We start from the raw sequence: 22,336 nt of genomic DNA, 5'->3' as shown, positions 1-22,336 counted from the left end.
TATTATATAAAATAGTATAGGTTTAATAAAAGCAATAAAGATATTGGTATAACTAACTGTCTTACTTTGGGTAAACATTGAAAAGAACTCAGTTGACTTCTTTTCCACACATTCTTCCCATCCATGTCCAAGAAATTCAAGTAAATGTGAAAATTCAAGATTATCAAAGAGAAACTAATTAAAATGTCATCAGTGTCATGTATACAAGGTCATGTATATGTACTAGCTATCTGAAAACTGAGAGTCTTATTTTGGTACTAGTTTAGGAAAAACATCAAATACTTGCCAGTTACTTGGATATATCTAGCTCAATTATAGTATTGTTTTTTTTTCTTGGGCAATAGGCCCATATTCTTTTGTGGGCAAGAATAATATTAATTAGAGTTATAAAAAGCATTCATAATACTGCCCATTTAATAACAATTTGTACTATTTCAAAGTTCTTTTTACATCTTTCCTCATATTTTTCATGTTAAGTCATTCTTAGTTCTGAAAATGTTATCTGAATTCTACACATTCTTACTCTACACTGCCTTTGTTGGTAACTACAAAGTTGCAGGAGTAAAAGAAATTAAGACATACCATTTTGAATAACATTTATTTGATTTTTAAGTTAATGTCACTGGAAGAACCTCTGCAATATAATAATTCAATGAATCCACAGTATTTAACACCAAATAAAGAGCTTAGAATATTGATCTTTCTGGGTTATTACATCTGCTTTTAAAGGTAAATGAAGCATTAACGACTGAGACTACAGCATTGATCACAACGGTGTCACTGTAAAAGCCTCCCCACGTTGGTTTACTTCTAAGATAAAATAAAGGGCAGCCTACCTTCAAACCAGAAGATTAACCCACTGCAGCTGCACTGGGAGGTTTCCAGTCAGTTTCAACAAAGCCTTTCCCTGTAGGAGTTCTGAGTTCAACATTTTTATTCCTGAAAAGTCTGATGATACACTAATAGGCTTTCCTTTATAAATGACTTTCTTCTTTTCCCTACTTCTAACTTCTATAGATGTTCTAGGCATCAGCTGCTAGCTTTCAGTGTCTTTGTAGTAATACAGTGTGTCCACATCTACTCTGGGTATTAGAAGATATGTTGTTATAATTTATGTACAGCATAGTTTGTCCATTTAAAATGGACATTTACATTAAATGAGTCTTGGAGATGTTCTGTCTTCATGGTCTCATGGAACTATCGAAATGTAAAAGTAACACATTTCATCTAAGTTTCGTTAAATGAAGAAATACACTAGCCTATTTGAAATTTCTCAGTTGTTTGTGACAACCTTATCTCCTCCGAAATGACTGCTTTCTAAATTCCCTTCTATTATCTTGTCATTGTCCAAATGATGAACATGCATTGCCTTTTCACACATTGATGTAGAAATTCAAGAATTTCTTTTAAAAATCTTGAAACAAGACTAGTCAGGTTGAAATCAAACATCTAGCTACTTCTGGAAAATAGAGTCCTAAACCAATTTTAACATAGGAGGTAAATAGTAGACTTCTATGTCTTTAGTTTTAAGAAATCTAATGGGACTTACTATGTACATGTGACTCTCAGAAGAATTTGCTACTTGTCTGCAAATTTTTTTGGCTTTACTCTCTCTTTGCATTGGTCTTTAGTTAAAGGACCATATGGGTTTTGAGAAACAGGAAACTCTGGGATAGACAGAAAGATGAAGAAAGGCTAAATGTATAAATACCATACAAAGCCATCCAGAGACCTGACTGGATTCTTCATGTTTACAGTGTGAAGGAGATGATAGCAGATAGGAGGTGACACCCATATTTGCTGATTATGTTATCTGTACTTTTGACACTCGAGTTAAGATAGTTTTTATATTTACAGAGACATCTACTAAATCATAGCAAACATTTTGTATGATTTTTTATACTTTGAACTCTTTTTCTAAAACATTTTATTTATTTATCTTTAGAGGGAAAGGGAAAGAGAGAAGTATCAATGTATGGTTGCCTCTCGTGAGTCCCCTGCTGGGAACTGGCCTGCAACCCAGGCATGTGCCCTGACTGGGAATTCAACCGTGATCGTGTGGTTCGCAAGCCTGTGCTCAATCCACTGAGCTACACCAGCCAGGGCCATTTTGTATGATTTATTGGATTAAAGTGCTCCCCTTGAATACTATAAATTAGGGAATACCAAGTTAAAAAAGAATCGGCTGTTATATGAAATGTTAAAGAGACTTATCTAAGAAATGGAAGATCAAAAACTATGAACAGTAATATGATAGCAAACTCACAACTATCATTGACTGAACCTAAAATACAAAAACCAAAACTAAGCAAACAACTACAACAGGAACAGAATCACAAAAATGGAGATCACATGGAGGGTTATCAGTGGGGAGGGGGAGAGGGAAGGAAGGGGGGAAAGGTACAGGGAATAAGTACCATAAATTATAAATACAAAATGGACAGGGGAATGTTAAGAATAATATAGGAAATGGAGAAGCCAAAGAACTTACATGTATAACCCATGGACATGAAGTAAGTGGAGGTGATGATGGTGGGTGGGGGGTGCAGGGTGGAGGGTGAGAAAGAGGAGAAAAAAATTTGGACAACTGCAATAGTATAATCAATAAAATATACTTTAAAAAAGAATCAGCTGCAAGAAAAAGGGAATCAGGGGACATCAAATTGTTGGGTGAAAATTGGCTAATACTTTGTGACATGTTTAAGTGAATTTGAGCATGTCTTATAGATAATCATCATATATACAGTTATGTGTAACAATGTCACCTTAATATTCTTTCATCTACTTAAGAGTAAGGCAAATACAATCTTCAGAATTATTTGTTTCTCTGGTTACCTTTCTGGAAACTTGAGAATCTCACTTGATACTTTCTCCCTCTCTTTTGTGTTTGCTCTTCATTTTATGTGTGTGTGAAGCAGTAAAAACACTTATTTTAGTAACAAATCTATATCATGCTCCAAATTAAAAAAAAAACAAACATCTAAGAATAAAATTCAGAGGATTTTTAACAAGGAGGCTTTTAACAGAGGATCCACGATTCTATTGCAGTGAGTACTTAATAGCTATTAAGCAATTTCTTGACTCACTGTGTCTACAGTCCTCTGCAAACGAATCTTCTCCACCTATTTCTGTTGCATTTCACAAGAACTAAAGAAGCACTCATAAAAAAGGGAAGGAAGGAAAACAAGTACAACTTTAGATATACTGCCAAGCATGTGGTATGTCAATCACATATATAAGTAAGGAAGGTTTATAAAACAAAAATTGTAGAAAGTGTATGAGTATATTCCCAGTTTGTTTCAAGAAGAGTCCACAGAAGTTGTTCTGAGATAAAAATGAAAAATGCACGTAGGGGCAGGTGGTGCCATTAGCGCTGCTGTTAGTACTGACATCAGGGCAGGGAGGCATCAGCCTCAGTAATGGAGAGATGTCTGGGGGAAAGATTGCTCTATCACAGTGATGAGTTCCTAGCATGTTATAAATCGAAGGCTGTTCTTCCCTGCCACTGAGATGAGCAGCTCTTTCTCCTTTCCAGAATGAAATGTCTGACAGAGACAAGGAAGAGATGAAAACAAAAAAGCAGAAAGTTTTATCTCTTTAACATAAATCTCCAGGAGGGGCAGAGAGACAGTGTAGCAGCAATCTCCTGCTTCAACTGTGGGGGGTGAGGACAATGCTCCTTTTCAGCAATTCCTTCTCAGCCTAGTGTACATCCCAGACAGATTATGATAACACCCTCCAACCCCCACTTGACTTGATGTAACTTGGTTTTTACCTTACAAAAAATGAAAGCAGAATTTACAAAATGGATTTACACTTTTGCTTTAGCCTGAAAACACTTTGAGCTGAGATGATAGTCAGTTAGAAGATACAGTATATGGTCAAATATATGGAGCCTTGGTCATGATTTCTGAGTAACCCTGAGATTTTAAGCAAGACACTTACCCTCTTTGATTGTAGGTCTCCTCATCAGTAAATTGTGAATAATAATCTTGATCTCCTAAGTCACTGGGAAAATACATGGGATAACAAGTGAAAAGAAGATAGCATAGTGCCTTGTGCGTAATCAATAATTGAACAGTGTTAGTCTCTTTTTCTTTTCCTTTCCTGTTTGCCTTTTCCTAAAAATGATGCAATGGGAACACAAATGATTTTCTTGATTATTTAAAAAATTATAGTACTGTCATTAAGATGATAATAACAATGGGGATATAAATACATATGTATGTCTCCTCATAGATTTATCACCTGAGTCACCAAAATGGATTGCACTTTAATAAACAGAATGACACAAAACACCTAATTTACAGAAAAGAAAACATTTCCAACAGTGTCTAGGGTAAATTCGTAATATGGGGAAGGTGGCAATTTTCTCATCATCGTTTTAGCCGCAGTGATTAAGGGACCTGCATCCCTTTAAAACCTGCATCCCTGTAAAACCCCACAGAGGATTATTGGCAGAGACAGAAATGATCATTATGATCATCACCTTTCTTTCCAACCTGAACTACAGCTTTTGCTTCATATAATTTATCAGGAGCAAGCTAGATTCACATAGGGATTTTCTTTTCAAAAAAGGTGAGAGAAAACAAAACTGGAGGTGAAAAAGCACATCACGCAGAGAGACTCAGCAGTTGAATCAAACGAATTCAAGCAGCAGCTTTCAAAGTGTGTTGGGGTGTCCAACCCGTGGCCCTTGGTCCACATGTGGCCCAGATGGCTGCGAATGTGGCCCAACACAAGGTCCCCTCTTAATCCCATTACACATGTATGTAAGGCTGGATTTTCTCCCTGTACTTCAACCAAAACAACAGAGTGCATCAGATTGAATGCAGAAGTAGATCAGAAAATCCAGCTGTCTTCCAGATTTAGAAAAATGTAAAATAATGTCAGTCTTCTCACTAAATACATTTTTTGTTTTGGAAAATAGTTATTTTTCAAAATATGTGTGAGTTTTGTTACTGTATAATGGTTTTATTATTATTTTAATGAATCAAATAAGTTGGAACCTTGAAACCAAAAACTTTGGAAACTACTAGAGAGAGAATATAAAAGTAAAATATGTGTTAGAGAACATTTGGGAATCTATATTTACACAAATATAGACCCCTTATATTCCCAACCACACAGAAGCATTGCATGATTTTCTTTCTTTTTTATATGCATACATTTACATATGTATTTAAGCAACATTGAGATTAAAGGATACATCATCCTTTCTCTTTCATTTAACTTTGCATCATGAATATTTTTGCAATTAAAAATTATAAATAAAAGTAATTGTTTTTTTTGGTAAAATTGTATCAAACAATTAGGCTAGAAAAATTAGAGGAACAGAGGTAAAAGAAGTACTTAATGTTGACAGATCTATAAACATCTTTAAGAGTTATTAAAATGCTAATAGTTAATAAGATTTAGGTAAATGGAGTGTTGTTTTTGTTTCAGAAAAAAGTACTTATAAGAAAGCCTAAGGGATGTGTTGCAGCTCATATTCCAAGAACCAACAATCTTTGGAAACCAAAATGCTATTTAATGATACTGTAATGATTCCTCATATTTAATTTTTAAGCATTCTATTAAAGGTGATATAGACTATATTCTATTTTTGGATATTGTTACTAGCATCTTTTTAGAAGACATTTTATTTATTTATTTTTAGAGACACGGGAAGGGAAGGAGAGAGGGAGAAAAACATCATTGTGTGGTTGCTTCACACGTGGCCCCCACTGGGGACCTGGCCCGCACCCCAGGCGTGTGCCCTGACTGGGAATCAAACCAGTGACCCTTTGGTCCACAGCCTACTCTCAATCCACTGAGCTACACAAGCCAGGGCTATTATTAGCATCTTAGTCATCACTCTTTTCATTGTAGCTAACATGTGATAAATTCCTAGCATGTCTCATCACATTTAACCCACTTTGGGGGTATTTAGCTACTTCCTCTAAGACTTTTTTTCATCCCTTTAATTCTTTCTATCATGAGATCTAGTTTACAAGTCATAACCCCAAACCAAGTGAGATATATTGGATCATCTCTTGCATTTAATATATAAGAAACAAAGGTAAACAATGTCCTATTATTACAATCTCATTTATTCTAATTAATACAATCCTTATAAAAATATTGTGATTGTATTGTTTTTTCTGCTTCTGTTTGATGTGATTAGCTAAGATCTCTCTCTCATTTCTATCTCTATCTCTATCTCTATCTATGTTCAGAATTCTTTGGGGAATTTGCTCTAGTAGTTTGCTTAGAAATGCCGTGAATATGAATCCAGATGTGATAGGGGCCAGGTAGCTGTAAACTCAGAGAAATCACATCTCACAGATGTGCAGTGCATTCTAATTCTAGTCTACTATGTTAAGAAAGCTTGATACTGGCCATGAGGACATCAGGCAGGGGGATGTGGGTAGCTATCCATCAAGATGGTGGAGTACTAATGACATTTCTTGCATATTAAACAAAAAATTTTTCCAAGATTAAATGCCAATGTAGGAATTATGAGTATTGATTGCCTCATTTTTTGTACAGTCCATTTAAATGATTCTATCAGAAAGTTCATGTTTTTTTTAAGCTTGACTTTGCACATTAGATGTTTTGAAACTATTCAGGCACATTCCAAATGGCCTGGACATGAGGAAAATAAAAGCATGTGTATATTGAAATGTAAAACCCTGGGAAACTGTTATCTCTAGATGAATTTAAAATTCATTCTACTCTGCCTTTGTAAATATAGCCAGTGAGTCTGATTTTATTAGATGAGAAAATCAGAGGTAAAATCAGATTTTGCCTCTCATCTACATGTGCAATACCAACTGAAATCAGTAGTTATTTTCCATTACAATCAAGATTATCTGTTATAGCTATATTAAACTCCATATCCTAAAGTTTATACATATATACTTTTAAAATATAGCATTTTAAACAAAGAACTTATATGTACAACTCATTGGCATGAACTAAGGGGAAGAATGATGGTGGGAGGGGGGATGCAGGGTGGAAAGTGGATAAAGGGGGAAAATGGGACAACTGTAATAGCATAATCAATAAAATATATTTTTTAAATATAGCATTTTAATAGAAAATTAGGTTAGGAGTATAGCAGGTACCAGTGAGAATGTGTTCTTAAAATCCATGAGGAGATGAGAATAGTCAGTATAATACATTTTCCTGTGTATATATTTGCATGTCATCCTTGCGCAGGGGCCATGCTAATCTTCTCTGTATCGTTCCAATTTTAGTATATGTGCTGCCGAAGTGAGCACTCCTGTGTACATATTTATGTGCCATGTTTTACTTCAAAGTGTGTTCTTCAAATAACTTGTTATTTACAGAACAAAAGAATTTTTCAGAAAGTACCCATGCTGCTTGTGATAAGACTCATTAAATATTTAAATAGTTTTATTCAGTACATCATTAAAATACATGTAGATTTGTTTGTTTTAGTTTTTTCATCTGTATATGAAATATAAAATATTATTACTGTGCTGGGTTGAGGAGATTTTAGCTAATCTTTGAATGGGTTTACTGTCACCCAATCTTTTGAGAATCTTTTCTTTCTTTTCTTTGAGGAGACAAATTAAAAGGAACTTTTATTTCTATGGATGATTGTGACATTTACATTTAAAAATGAAATGTTGAATGGAGTCATGAATAAATGGAAACAGATTCATCTGTCTAAAATTAAATAGCAGTATTCTTTGACTAATATCAAAATCTAATCTAAAATAAGTTAGCCATTTCATACAGGTGACATCTGTGCTTAAATATAATTTTCTCTCCCTGTTCTGGCATGACTGTTAATTACTTACTCAATGCAGTTCAACATTTAGTTAATAAATATGTCAAGCTTTTACCACGGTGTTCTTTTTGCCGAGTTGTGAATTTGCAATTAGTTTCAGATTTACAACATGGTGACAGACAGTGCTGTATAAATAGAGGTTAAACACACAATTTACATATTAATTTCATGATTCATTTATTCAATGATTTATGTGGATATAGATTGTATTTAATCTCTGTGCTGTAGTTGTTTCAGGCATGACGAATAGAATCACTATTCTAGCAGAGAAGTAATGATGTCTGTATTGAACTCTACAGGAAGTTGAGAGGAAAATAAAAAACATTTGGAAACAATGATTCAGTATCTTTAATACTCTCTCAGAGACAAGTTCAGAGCAATAAGGGATTTTTTAAAGGACCACATCTCACAATCCTAAGAGTGGGGGAGGACAGGATTTTACCAGCTAGCAAAGTGTCTTGCATATAGTAAGAACTGTAAGATTTGTTCAATTGAAATGACTTGAAGTTCAGCATAATAATATGTTTTTAAGTCTGGATACAACTTTAGTTAACTTTGGGAAGTTTTAAGCAATTCCTTTTAATTGAATTCTATGCACTAAGCTCGTTTCCTCATGACAAGTACCCCCGTATTTAAAAAATTTCATTACCCATCCATGTATTTGATATTCTTGGACATATTGATACACATTACAGTAAATAAAAGATTTTTGCTTATTTTATTTGAAATAGCAATATACAGAAAGGGTGAAATAGATCATATCACGTGATGAAAAAAATGTTTAAGTTTGTAGTGGACATAGGTCAGCTTTAAATTAATCTATTTGAATTTTTCAACATATTTCATGTAAGATCTAAGATATGTAAATTCTGTATATACCTCTCTTTTTGCAACACCAAATGTTATGATTAAACAGTTTAAACCAGATAACACTTAATAGTTATGGTAATATGCCTGTAGTAGCTTGTGGTCCTCAAACTAACCCGATTTTGCTCCTTTTAAATGGGAATAATACTATGGAGAATCCTTCAGTTAATGCTGGAAGATTGGCTGTGTTTTGTTCTTGAAAAGAAGATAGTGGCCTACAAACCAGATATTCTCAAGAACCTCTCCTATGTGAAGATACGGATATAAAAGCCATTATTGCTCAGCAAGTACTGTGGAATGCTGTCACAGGTCACTGAGCTATTCTCCCAATAGGTAAACTACTTTGGACATATTAGCATTAAGCATGTACTTTTTCAAGCCTCTAGGGTTAACATTTAATGCAAGAATTGGAATATTTGAAATGAATTCCCAGTGCCTCGAACAAATAACAAAATCAGGCAGTATTTAATTTAATAAAACCAATTCAATATGCATTTATTTAATCTCTATTTTGTGCCAAGTCCTTTTGCATACTCAAAAGATACCATTTAATCTTCACATACATCTCAATAAGGTGTTATTAATTCAGGTTTGCAGATTAGAAAACTGAGCCCCTGAGAGATTAAGTGGCTTGCCCCATGACCAATGATGAGGAGTCAAGTCCAAGTGTGGGCTCCTTTATTTTATTTTATTTTATTTTATTTTATTTTATTTTATTTTATTTCCACGTCATGTTGTTTCCTGTTAAGGGAATGAGTTAATGTGTTTGCCAAGGTACCTAAAATATCCCAAGAAATAAAAACTGAGGATCTAACCCAGGGTGTCCCATCTCTTGGTAACACTGGTTCCACTCTTACTTAACGTTGCCCAGTCTAAAGTGTCTCTGCTGATTCCAGTAATTTTAGATGGTTTATTTACTGGGAAAAAATCGTTCATTCTATTGTCTGCATTGCCCTATGTTGGTTGAATGCCAGTCTTGTTTGGACTTCTCATATGTTTCAGAAAAGTTCCAAGAGCCAAAAAGTGAACTGAGTAGTAAGTAAATATTATCACTCTTTCACTCAGTAGTGTCTCAGTGTTTTTCTTGATTGCAGATGAAAACCTGTTTCCAATAGAGAGGCAATATACAAATCCGTGGCATGTGTTCAGTCTCTGAGGTTATCAAATGACTTAATACAAGGGGATTTAGTGGAAAATAAAGCCATAGCATCAAAATAATTGGTAGTGAAGGAAACAAAATAATTCATAAGCCGATTCTTTGGTTCTTTTTTTCCCAATGTTTCTTTATTTTATTTTTCAGTTACAGTTTACATTCAATATGATTTTGTATTAGTTTCAGGTATGCAGCATAGTGGTTAAACAATCATATATTTTATAAAGTGGTCCCCCCAGTACTTCCAGTACCCACGTGACACCACACATAGTTATCACAATATTATTGACTGCATTCCCTATGCTGTGCTTTATACACTGTGACTATTCTGTGACTACCAATGTGTGCTTCTTAATCACTTCACCTTTTTCACCCAGTCCCCCAACATCTCTCCTCCGGCAACCATCGGTCTGTTTCAAATTTGTTTGTTTATATTGTTCTTTGGATTCTACATATAAATGAGATAATACGGCATTTGTCTTTCTCTGATCAACTCATTTTGTTTAGAATAATGTTCTCCAGGTCCATTCCTGCTGTCACAAATGGTTCTTATCCTTTTTCTTCCTCACTCCATTTTCTACATTCATGATGCTTTCCAAAGAATAAGGCAGGGATTAAGATTTCATTTCATCTGAAGACATGTTCTGACTACTTAAAATTCACAACAAATAGTTGTGGATTTAAAATTATCCAAAGTGGTTGAGAGGAGTGGAGGATGGAGAGGAATTCCTGGGAGGAAAATACTTAATGGAGTATATTGCATTCTGGGGCCCATACTTGAAATGATAACTATTCCCCTTTGCTGAGCACTTAATAGCAACTTCTCAATTTGAGCAAATGGAAGTGAGGAAAATAATCCCCTTCTCATTGAGATAAGTTCATTTATTATAGCCTTCTGCAGTGAGAGCTGTCTTTTCAGCCAATGAGCAATGCCAACTAGAGCATGCATGTGGAGGAAAAGTTAAGGAGAGTGAGCGAAGTGGTCCTTTTCAATAGTAGCATGCCTAGCAAAAGGTAATTTAATGAACAGGCAGATATTCTTGGCAAGATTTCAAATATGATCTGAAAAATAAACACTTGAAAGCTAAGGGCAGAAAAGGGGGCCAGAGTTTAATATTCTCCCATATAAACCCACCAAACCAAATCTGTTGCATTTCCATGTATTTAAATAATTTGCATACTCAGCAGTGTACTCTCCTCTTAGGTTGCAAGATGAGTTGTTTTTCTTACTAGACATAGAGTAAAATATCACTTTTAAATCCTTTGAAATTGTAATGTGATGAGTAGCTGGCTATAGGGAGCAGGTGTCAAACAATATTTAAATGACATTCTCAACAAAATAAATATTGAACTACCCTGTCACTTTGGTGAGGGAATAATCTGCTCAAAAAATTCCATTCATTGTATACTGCCTCTGACATTTGTTCTTCAAGAATTATTTGTAGTTTATCTTCTGAACTGGAGACTTTTATCAGCACAGCCCTTGAACTACAGTACAAAAAAATGGTAATTGAGTATTTTATCAAATGCTTCTAACAAAACGGAGTTTGCAAGTCGTAAATGAAGATTAAAACCATTGCTTGGAGGGATGAACAAATTGGAATGATTTATTATCTGAAACATCAATAATATGTCACTGTTCAGAAATGAAATAAAAAGAAACAAACAACCCTAGGTCCCCTCCACATTAACATTGCCCCCCTCCCTCTCAGAGATATATACCCAAAGCACCCTTAGTTGCAGCCAAAGCAGGAGATGGTAAGTGCATTTTAATTATTTGTGCCAGAGAGACCACTATAGAAAAAGACAGGGGAAAAAGAATCATAATAATAGGCCAGCTGCTGCAGGACATTATGTAAGGGAAAGGGACAGTAATAAAAGAACCATATCAAAGGGAAGCAAGTATGAACGCGTACTTCAATGCTCCTGATTACAGAAAGAGGATTAAATATAATAAATGGGCCAATTTAGAAAAGTGAATTTACTGCTTATGTTTAATACCTAAGTAGCCAGTGCCTTTAAAATGGACTTTATCTCACTTATCTAAAATAGCTTTAATGAATGATGTTAGAAGAATGTGCATTGCTGGAGTATTCTGTCTTAATTATTTTAATCTTGGGATAATTTGGATTAAATGCAGCATGCCTGTGTATTCAGAGCACAGACACCAAGTAATTAACAACAGGAAAATTATTTATGGGAACTTGCTATGTTTTTATCACATTTTATTAAATTAAATTTCAAGGCTTTTCTTCCTTCTTTTGTAAAAAGGTCAGAATTAAGTTGAATAAACAAGAAAACCCCCTTTTTTGTGATAGTTCAAGCTACTGAAATGGTGTCATGACTTTGGGAATGTCATTGAATAAGAATGCTTAGCTTCCTTCCAGGCTGCCAGCAGGATGCCATTGCCTTTGCTGTTCATTCTCTGTGTGAACCTCAGAGCTTACTAACCCATAACTACTCACTAAGTACAAATCAAGCTTATATCAGGTAGAAACTCAGGCTAGGACCTTTTAAAGGCATGCGAAAAATAATTAGGTACAGCTATTTTAGTTTGCATAAAGAAAGCTTTCTTTAATCTCCCCATAACTTCCATTTTGTTCATATCTTTTGGTTATAAAATTTGGGAGGCAATTGCTTGTTACACACGAAGGCATAGAATACTTTTATTTAAAAAGTCTGAAAAAAAGTACAGTCTCATAGGCATGCCCTTTCTTTGAATCAACATTTTGAATGTTGAGTCTGTACATTTGTCCACACTCCAACTGGGAAATAAATAAGAAAGCTTTAATTGTGTAGCTCTATTTCTTTATTCAACAAATTTGTGTCACCAGTATTGCCTGTTATGAAGGATGTGTACTCCACAAATGCTGAGATCAGACAGGAAGAGGAGGCATTTCATTATCTTAAAGAGAAACTTAGGTAGAGGAGAGATTTTATTTTTAAAAATAAGCGAGTCCTGGCTGGTGTGGCTCAGTGGACTGAGTGCCAACCTGTGAACCAGGAGGTCACTGCTTCAATTCCCAGTCAGGAAACATGTGGGCCAGGTTCCCATTTGGGGGGCACGTGAGAGGCAACCACACATTGATGTTTCCCTCCCTTTCTTTCTCCCTTCCTTCCCCTCTGTCTAAAAATAAAATACATAAATAAATAAAAATAAGCAAACATGAACATTGGGATGCAAATATGTCTGGCATATGGGTGAACTATCTACATAATGCCCATAAATAACATGATCATACCTACTTATGTTGTATTATGTAGATAGTGTAAGTTACTTATTAATTATTTATTATAATTATATTTATAAATACCATGTTTTTATGTCTATAATATAAGTAGTTATATGTGTATCTACATATGAAAAAATAAAATTTGTGTGTGTAGAAGGAGGAATACTTTCTTGCTCTGTTTGTAAAACTGAAGGGGTTTGAACTGACAACATGAAGGAACCTAAAGCTGTAACTTCAGTTTAGAGGAAAAGCAGGTTCTAAACCACTTGTTTTCTTTCTTTATTTTGTTTTTTAAAGATTTAAGAATTCACTTATTTTTAGAGACAGGAGAAGACAAGGAGAAAGAGAGGGAGAGAAACATCCATGTGTGGTTGCCTCTTGTGCACCCCCTACTGGGAGCATGGCCTGTAACCCAGGCATGTGCCCTGACTGGGACTCATACCAATGACCCTTTGTTTCATAGGTCAGTGCTCAATCCACTGAGCTACACCAGCCAGGGCTAGACCAGTGGTTTTGAAACTTCACCATGCATCAGACACCCATGGAGGTCTTGTTAAAACACAGATATCTGGGTCCTACAGTGGGGGCGACTTTTCCCGCAAGTCCCCCCGTCCACCACAGATGAAACACTACCAAGACATGATATGTTTGGGGAGGAAAGGTGGCCAATCCCTCAAAGGGGAACGGCCAGGAGCCCCTCCCTCCAGGGGCTTTTATTGGATTGTAATACATAGGAATACAAGGAGGCAAGGATCAAACAGCAGATAACATTTCAAAGAAATCTAAGGGCTTAGTTTGAGTCAGTGTCTGTCAGGAAAGGGGTTGCAGAACTTTGGGAGACATACTAATTTCCTACTTGGACCCTTATCATATGAATGAAAACACTCTTAGAAAAGCAGGTTTCACAAGATTTTTAGGAATTCTTTCTCATGCCAGATCACCTGGGGAACCCCCCATTCCCAGCACAAGGCTGCACCACCCTCTGTCATTATTTTCAGGCTTAAGTCAGGCAGAGGAGGCAGATAGCCAGAGAATTCTCAGAGACTTATCCCAGACAGACTGAGGACTCAGGCTTCATCAAAGCTGAGGGGTAAGGGTCCATCACCCCCCTTCTCCATAGCCTCCCAAGTCCTTCCCTGGGGCCTCCACGTGATCATACCTGTCTTAGGTCGTTCCCCTCTTGGGGAATCTTACCCGTCACTGGCTAACTGATCAAGCATTGGGGGCCAGTTATGGAAAAAGGAGCAGAAGTGGCACTCCTGCCAGGGAGGTAAGCTTTGTCTCCTTAGTGGCTTATGGTCCAAAGGTTGCTCACTCAGCCTTAGCCATGGGGGGGGGGGTTCAGCTCCTGAAACCAGGAAGGGCAGTCCCCAACACCCTACCTCCTATTTCTGATTGGGTAGGTGTCCTCGTGGGACCCAGAATTTGCATTTCTGATAAGTTCCTGGGTGATGCTGATGCCCCTGGTCTGGAAACCACACTGAGAAGCACTGTTCCAGAATCAATCTACTGGATTTTACTTTCATATTCAATCTATGTTAACTGTGTCAGAAACAAGAGTGGGTGCTGGTGTCAGCTCAACAATACTTGATGAGATGATTTAACTCTAAATAGTTAAGTTGCAAAAACATTTATGAATCTTAGTTTCCTTATTCATAGTATGAACAGATTACATTGGGATCATTTTGAAGGCCACTACGAAACTGAAATTCTAAAAACAAGACAATGGCAATTGATAATATTAAAATATAAGATTCTACTCAATTACGTGGCTTCGTATAGTGTTTCATGCAATATATTGCATGTAAATTTGTAGCACAATTTGGAGGCACCATAGCTTAGTAGTTAATAGTGTGGATTTGAGTGCAGCTCAAAATCCAGTGGATAATAGTGCAGTGTGGATAACAGTGCAGCTCTGCTGCTACCTGGGGCTATGAGATTGAGCATGTTATTTATCTTCTGTGTGCTTCAGTTTTCTCAAAATGTTACATGGTTCCTACCTCACAGGATTATAAAGAATAAATTACTTTATCTAGTAAAAGTGTATAAAACATATTCCTGACCCATAATAAGTGCCATATAACTATCAGTTTCTAATATTATTTGCCAATTATATAAATTTATCTGTATAAAATGTTTTATAGAATACTGAACTTTTATTTTTGATATTCAGTATCTTCTAGGGATGAATAATAATTTAGATAGTAGTCTGAAATAACCATAATGTTGCACCTCAGACTACTTTCTAAATTACATTTTCTTTGTTTTAATTCTTTTTATTTTTATTGTATTTTTCCCATTCCCATTTGTTCGCCTTATATTTCCTTCCCTCCCTGTAATCACCAAACTGTTATTCACGTTGATAAGTCCTTTCTCCTTTTTGTTCAGTCTAAATATTTGAGGCCAAATTTAAATTAATTTAATTTAATGGTTTGATTATTTTTATATTGATAATTTATTATGAGTTTACACTAATGTTTAGCCCCACTATTGGTCTGTAATTTTTGGAGAGAATATATCACTTGTTACTTTGGATAAAACCTTCTGTATACATATACTGAATATTCAATATCTAAATTTAGAAAATATTTTACTAAGTGCTAGAAGATAAACAGATAATTGAGCATAACTTCATTGAAGCTTGCTATACTGTTGAGATGTGTGTCTATATAAAGTTTTGTGGAGATAAAAATATATTTATTTAAATATAAATAAACAGTTTAAGACTATCTTAACTATTTGACATCTGAAAATTTCAAAAGCTATTGATTTTTAAATGTATTGTTTATTTATTGATTTTAAACAGAAAGAAGAAGGAGAGAGAGCGAGAGAGTGGGGGTGGGGAGAAAGAAACATTTATTTGTTGTTTCACTTATTTTTAAAAAAATATTTTTTTATTTATTTTTAGAGAGAGAGAGGATGGGAAGGAGAAAGAGTGGGAGAGAAACATCAATGCGTGGTTGCCTCTCATGTGTCCCCCACTGAGGAACTGGCCTGCAACCCAGGCATGCGCCCTGACTGGGAATCGAAACGGCGACCCTTTGCTTCGTAGGCCTGCACTCAATCCACTGAGCTACACCAGCCAGGGCTGTTGTTTCACTTATTTATGCATCATTTGTTGGTTGTTCTTTGTGCTTTGACCAGGGATCAAACTGGCAACCTTGATGTTCTAACCAACTGAGCTACCTGGCCAGGTCAAAAAGCTATTGATTTTTAAGTATATGTTTAGTTTCTTGAAAATTCATACCTGAATTGGAGACTAATGATGGAATGCCTTCTCAAAAATGAATTAGTAAGTTTTTCCCAATGTTCTTATTGCCTTGTGTGTTATCAGTCTATTTATTTAACCATTTTAGGCCTCCATTGTCTCATTTGTAAAATATGGTCAGAATCAATGGTTTTAAGATCCCTTTCAGCCATAATGTTTGACAATTCTTATACTATTAGTACTTAAGAAATTCTTCACAATAATGTGCCAAATAGAGATTATTTATATTCATGTCTGAATGTCTTAAAACAATTCCTGGTTTAGAATGTTAAGCACCTCCCCATGTTTTCTAATAATGAATATTATAGTTCAATTCCTCATAGACCTACATTTCACCATACATTGGCTTTGTGGCTAATCAAGGTAAAATGAGTGCTCATGACATGAATGTCATAGACCAGAGCCGCCTGCCCACTTAATATGTGACATACAGAAACATTGAGGTCAGTCACTGTGTGCAAATTTTTCTTGTCTCTGTGTTCATAGTTGGGGGAATAGTGGTGGACGAGAAAAACTGACAGCAAATAAAAGATCACTGGAGACCTGGCTGGTGTAGCTCAGTGGATTGAGCATGGGCTGTGAACCAGAGGGTCACTGGTTCAATTCCCAGTCAGGACACATGCCTGGGTTGTGGGCCAGGTCCCCAGTGGGGGCCACATGAGAGGCAACCACACATTGATGTTTCTTTCTCTCCCTTCCCCTCTCTCTAAAAATAAATAAATAGAACCTTTAAAAAAGATCACCAGAAGACATGAGACATTTGTTTTTCTTTCAAGAAAAATAATTTCAGCTCTGTGAATAAAAAGAGCTGGGGAAAGTTCCTTTTATCCTGTGCCACTAGACCATAGTGTAATAGACTTCCTTTATTGTTGTATTCACATAATGGAAATATAATAATCTCAAAATTCTTAGGTTCTCTGAAAAAACCTAATGTGCAAATTAAAAGCGATCAAAGTAAATAGTAGCTAATAGTGAATGCTTACTATGTGCCAGGAATTCTTCTAAATGCTTTTTATGTATTGACTAATTTAATCCGAGAACCAGTGAGCTAGGTACTGTCGTTGTCTCTATTCTTTGAGGTACAGAGAAGTTAAAGAACTTGACCAATGTCACATGGCAAATAAAAGGTAAAGATTAATTGAAGACCTAATACTATATTAGTGGTAAGAAATATTCCTTAGTGAGTGCATGTTACCTTATTACTGAAAGCCTTCTGAGCCAAATACAGAGTCGTAGAAGAGATAATTGCTTTTAAAGAGTAAGCTTACAAAATACAACAGAACAATGATGATTCCTCAAAATTGATACCTAAGTTTTATGGAGGGAAGTTGAAGGTGTGGTTAGACTGCTGCTGTCTCTGGAGAAGTGTGTCAGTCAAAGCTATTTGCCTTATCACTGTATTGGGCTTGAACGTTTAGCAGCTGAAACCTACATACTACATAAATGGACAATCCACTGCCAATTATTTTAGTGACTCAGAGGTCAGCCTGCCAATTTCAAAAAAATGCAAGCTCTGATAATACAGATAACCAAGTTTCACAATTCAGAGAATATACTGGTCATCTGCCAGAGTTTGGAGATATTTTTCTGCCCTATATAAAGAACTCAACAATTGAATGGATGTAACATTTTATTTTAAGTCCCATTCATAGGACCTGGTATTTTCTTTTACTAATCATAAGACTAAAACATAAAAGTAAATTTCAATGGGACAAAATTAATATAGGAGTGACATGGTACACTTCAACATGCTTAACTGTATATTAGATAGGGCTAAACCTACAGAACTCACCGTTGCTCTCTAATGGGGTTCTGTAAGGTTTATCATTTTGTGTTTAAAATTCCTTTGGGACTTCTAGGTCGTTGCTGTTTCATTTTATATAGTCACTATTATTGTCTATTGTTTAAAATTTTAAGCTACTGGGATGAGTGGTTCTAAATGTAAGGCTTTCAGGAAAGTAAATAGGAATAAGTCTGCACCCACTCCTCAAAGTGAGAAACAGATGAAATTCATCTTTTAATTAAAATGTTTTTTCCTAAAGCATTAACCAACTTTTCCATCTATTTTCTTACTTATAGTTAGAATATTCTTCAATCGGGATAAAGTTGGGTTGGGGCTGGACCACAGAAACCCATGTTTCCAAATGGGGATATTTTGGTCAGAAGAAAGTTGACTGACTTGTTGACCTTTGAAGGCTGCTATTGGAACCTAATTCTCCTGATTCCTAATAACACTTTGTTTCTTAGAGTTTTAGTACAAAATATGTGTTTGCCTTTTTTGACTCTCATACTGCATATAGAAAAGAAACAACACCGGTTTCTTTTTGATTATATAGCAGGGGATCCCTGATAATGAACCAGGTCAGAAGGGAAAATGAGACAATCACCATGAAGTGCATTTCTCCATATACAAACCTGTGAATAGCTCACTCTGCATAAAAAGTTGTGAGTCAAATATAATTTGCCAGCACCTCTTGAAGTCATTGCATTTATAAAACATGTTTAGTTAGAGGCGGTATTAGTTTCTTGTCAGAGTTTTCTATAAATTTATAAAGGTTAATTCCTCAGTAGTCATTGATTTTGATGCTTCAAAACCATAACCAGGTAATCAAATCTTTTCACTCTTTATACTTGCACGTATTTTAGCAATTTGTCCTCTAACTCATTGAATATTAGTCTATCCAAATGCAAATTATGTTTGGATAATAGGAAGACAGGGTATAGTCTCAACAGTATTTGAAATATAGTTTTCTGTTTGATTTGCTAGCATGCAGATTTCACCCATGTTTCACTTTTAATGTGTAACTGGTACAGATAGCTCCTTTTTCAAAATAATAATAAACATCAAAATAAAGAACAAACTGACAGTGACCAGACGGGACAAGGGAAGAGGGTTATGGAGGAAAGAAAGGGAAAGAGCAAGCAAAGGAACATGAATAGAGAACTCATGGGCACGGACACTGTGGGAGTGGGGTGGGACACAGGGTAGGGGTGAGCAATGGGGAAGAAAGTGGGACAACTGTAACTGAACAAAAGTTAAAAAAATAAATTAGTATTTAATTTATGTCTATAAAACCTTTCATTTGAGTCAATCAATAACTATTTCTTGGTTGTATACTATATGTCCACTTTATAATAAATATTGTAAGGGAAATATATAAGAAATAGATGCCATTTTGGTGCTTATGTAGCTTATATTCTCAAGACCTACCAACATGAGTACATGATAGTAAGTGCAAAATTGTGTACTATGGACAACAAGCACTATAGGAGGTCAGGGAGAGACTGATTGAAGATAGTTGAACCAAGGCCCTTCAAAAATTAGCTTGTTGGACTCTCTCTCTTAATGCTGTTCTTTCAGGTTTGTAATTCTGCTCCACAGTGTTCTCTGCCCCACCACCTGCTCAAATTTCTACTTGTAATATATATATATATTATTTATATAAATAAATAAAATCTTAAATATATATATATATATATATTAAGATTTTATTTATTTATTTTTAGAGAGAGGGAAAGGGAAGGAGAAAGAGAGGAGAGGGAGAGAAATATCAATGTGTGGTTACTTCTTATGCGCCCCCTACTGGGGACCTGGCCCGAAACCCAGGCATGTGCCCTGACTGGGAATTGAACCAGTGACCCTTTGGTTTGCAGGTTGGTATTCAATCCACTGAGCCACACCAGCCAAGGTACTACTTGTATTATTTTAAGACTAATTCAAATGCTTCTTTTTTTCCACGAGTCCTCAGTTAGATTTGATGTTTCCCTTCTCTGTGCATGGAATATCCCAACACAAGTTTTCTATTATTTTATTTGCCTCTAGTGCCTATCACAGTGCTTTGCTCATAATAAAACCTCAATATATGTTTATTCAATAGAATTGTTATTAATGATTGTAATAGAGAGAAGTATGGGAGTGAAAATGAATTTGGCAATGTTAGAAGCAGTAAGAAAAGTGCAGTCTAAAATATACACTTTGATTTGAGCATAAAAAACACATTTGTAAACTTTCAGTTATATTCACCAGAACCAGTAGATTTTAATGCCAGAGCTAAAATATGTTGCTACCTTAAATTTCATCATGCTTTCGTTAAAATAGTTTATAAACCAGCTTGGTGTGTTCCTAATTATCCTCTTTAAAATAATGTCTACTGTGGTAAATACATTGTTTTAATAAAAGAGGGAGTTTTGAGGAAAATGGGGAAAAAGTACAAGATGACAAAATTTAACTCACCTTTAGAGAGAACTGAAGAGTAAATAACAAGAGGGCTATTATGTTTATTGTGGAGGTCAGTCTCTGAAAGTAGGCAGAGTTTAGAGACCAAACAACAACAACAAAAAAAAACACCACGAGGAAAACAGTTTTTTGTAAACATTACTAAGACAAATTGGATTGTGATGGATTGGATACAACTAAAGGGTTGGAGAGAACTAGGTATTTCTTATGCAAAGTAAAAATGGCATAAATCAGCACCATTGAAGAGTGACTAGGTTTAGGTTGTTGAATTGAATTGTATGCATGGATCAATTCAAAAGTCAATGCAAGTGAAGTGGCGCACATCAGATAAAAGTCCCTGTAAAGATTTACTTGGTGATTCCATATCGTAAGATGGGTTGCAATCCTTTCTTTAATAAATAGAATATTTTCCTAACCTTGCAAATACTGACAGACTATTACTGGATAACACGCTTTTATCAATCTATCAGCAAGTCTGTAGCTCTCGTGGTTTCATGTATCTGTTGAAATTGTTGATTGTGTTGCAGTCATTTGTTGAGGGGAGAGGCCTAAAGATTTTTAATGCTGACAGGACTACAAAAGAGCTTTCCTGCCCTCCAAGTGGTTTTCTCCCTCTGTAACAAAGATGATATCCAAGTAGGGGATATGCTTAGGACCCCATGCCACTCTGCAGACAAACCAATTATTTGATAATAGAGAGGTTTATTTATTTTTTAATGATGCAGTCATGCCTCTGATACCATTCATAGACCTTTTCATAGTGCCCCAGTTATCTGTATATGTACTTTAGGAAAACAAAACTGTGGAAATAAAAAGTTATATGTTGTTTTTACCAATAATACATAGATATGTTAGTCTTCCAGAAGATCTCTCTCTACTTTTACTTTCAGTTAGCCCTCTATATTAATTTCATATTTGTTTATAAAAGAATGAGAATTTTTTGAAATCTCTTACTTTATTTGAAGGGAATGCCTAGCCAATTTTCCTAGGATTTCCATACTTATTGGTGTTAGTTACATTTTGATTTACTTTTCTGACCTCTCTGTCACAAACTTAAATTATTATATATTAAGTGATGCCTTAATCAGTGATCTGCAAGAATACACATATTCTTACTGGTGCCTAATGAGAATGCAAATTATGACTAATATGGAAGAAAAAGTCTCCTTCAAAACAAACAATCTCTCAGATAAAATGGAAAATTACTAAAAAGAATTTCAGCATATTGCTCTTTGGGTTTTCTCCAGATTAAAAACAAAAGCTTGTTTTTTAATATACATTTTGTCAATAAGGGAAATGATGATTTTTGAGAGATCTATAGTATTATGGTACTGTGGGAAATAAAATAATATTAGTTTACCTGAAAGCAAGCCAGGCTCTTGGTATCAGTAACCTTTGGGAAAATCAGAAATACTTAGCATTTCCAAATTATTTCAATCTAGTCTAATGGGATTTATCCAAATTCATATTTAAGACAAACCTAGTGGGTCATAGAAATAATATGCTTATTGCTTCCAGAATTGATTTTAATGTTCCAAGTACTTACTTTTGATCTTTACAGAATGTGCATTTTAGATCTAGGTATCCTATTTGGTATTTTTATATTTTTCCTTTAGGGAACATTATTCGTGTGCATCCTGTGCTACAAGTTTCAAGGTCGGCATTACTTCCACAGTTGTAATAGTCCCAACAGAAAGATAAATATATATTGACTGAGGCTGGAGTTCCAGTTCTTTCTGTTTCTGAAGGTCAACAGCCCCTTAGAGGTACTCTCCTA

The 22,336-nt window shown here is 35.3% G+C and overlaps 1 protein-coding gene and 1 non-coding gene across 3 annotated transcripts in view; one reads left to right on the top strand and one right to left on the bottom strand.

Moving 5' to 3' along the window:
• The window catches only part of DACH2 (dachshund family transcription factor 2), a 469,220-nt gene that overhangs the window by 67,509 nt on the left and 379,375 nt on the right, over positions 1–22,336 (top strand). The window lies entirely within an intron of this gene.
• LOC118997977 (U6 spliceosomal RNA) lies at positions 7,158–7,265 on the bottom strand. Its single transcript, XR_005068781.1, has one exon. It is a non-coding gene; the product is annotated as a U6 spliceosomal RNA (small nuclear RNA).

This window comes from Sturnira hondurensis, unplaced genomic scaffold, assembly GCF_014824575.4.
Source record: "Sturnira hondurensis isolate 20B ecotype Veracruz unplaced genomic scaffold, ASM1482457v3 Scaffold0013541, whole genome shotgun sequence".
Taxonomy (NCBI): Eukaryota; Metazoa; Chordata; class Mammalia; order Chiroptera; family Phyllostomidae; genus Sturnira; species Sturnira hondurensis.
Note: the sequence above shows the minus strand (reverse complement) of the source record. Positions and strands in the feature narration are given on the sequence as shown.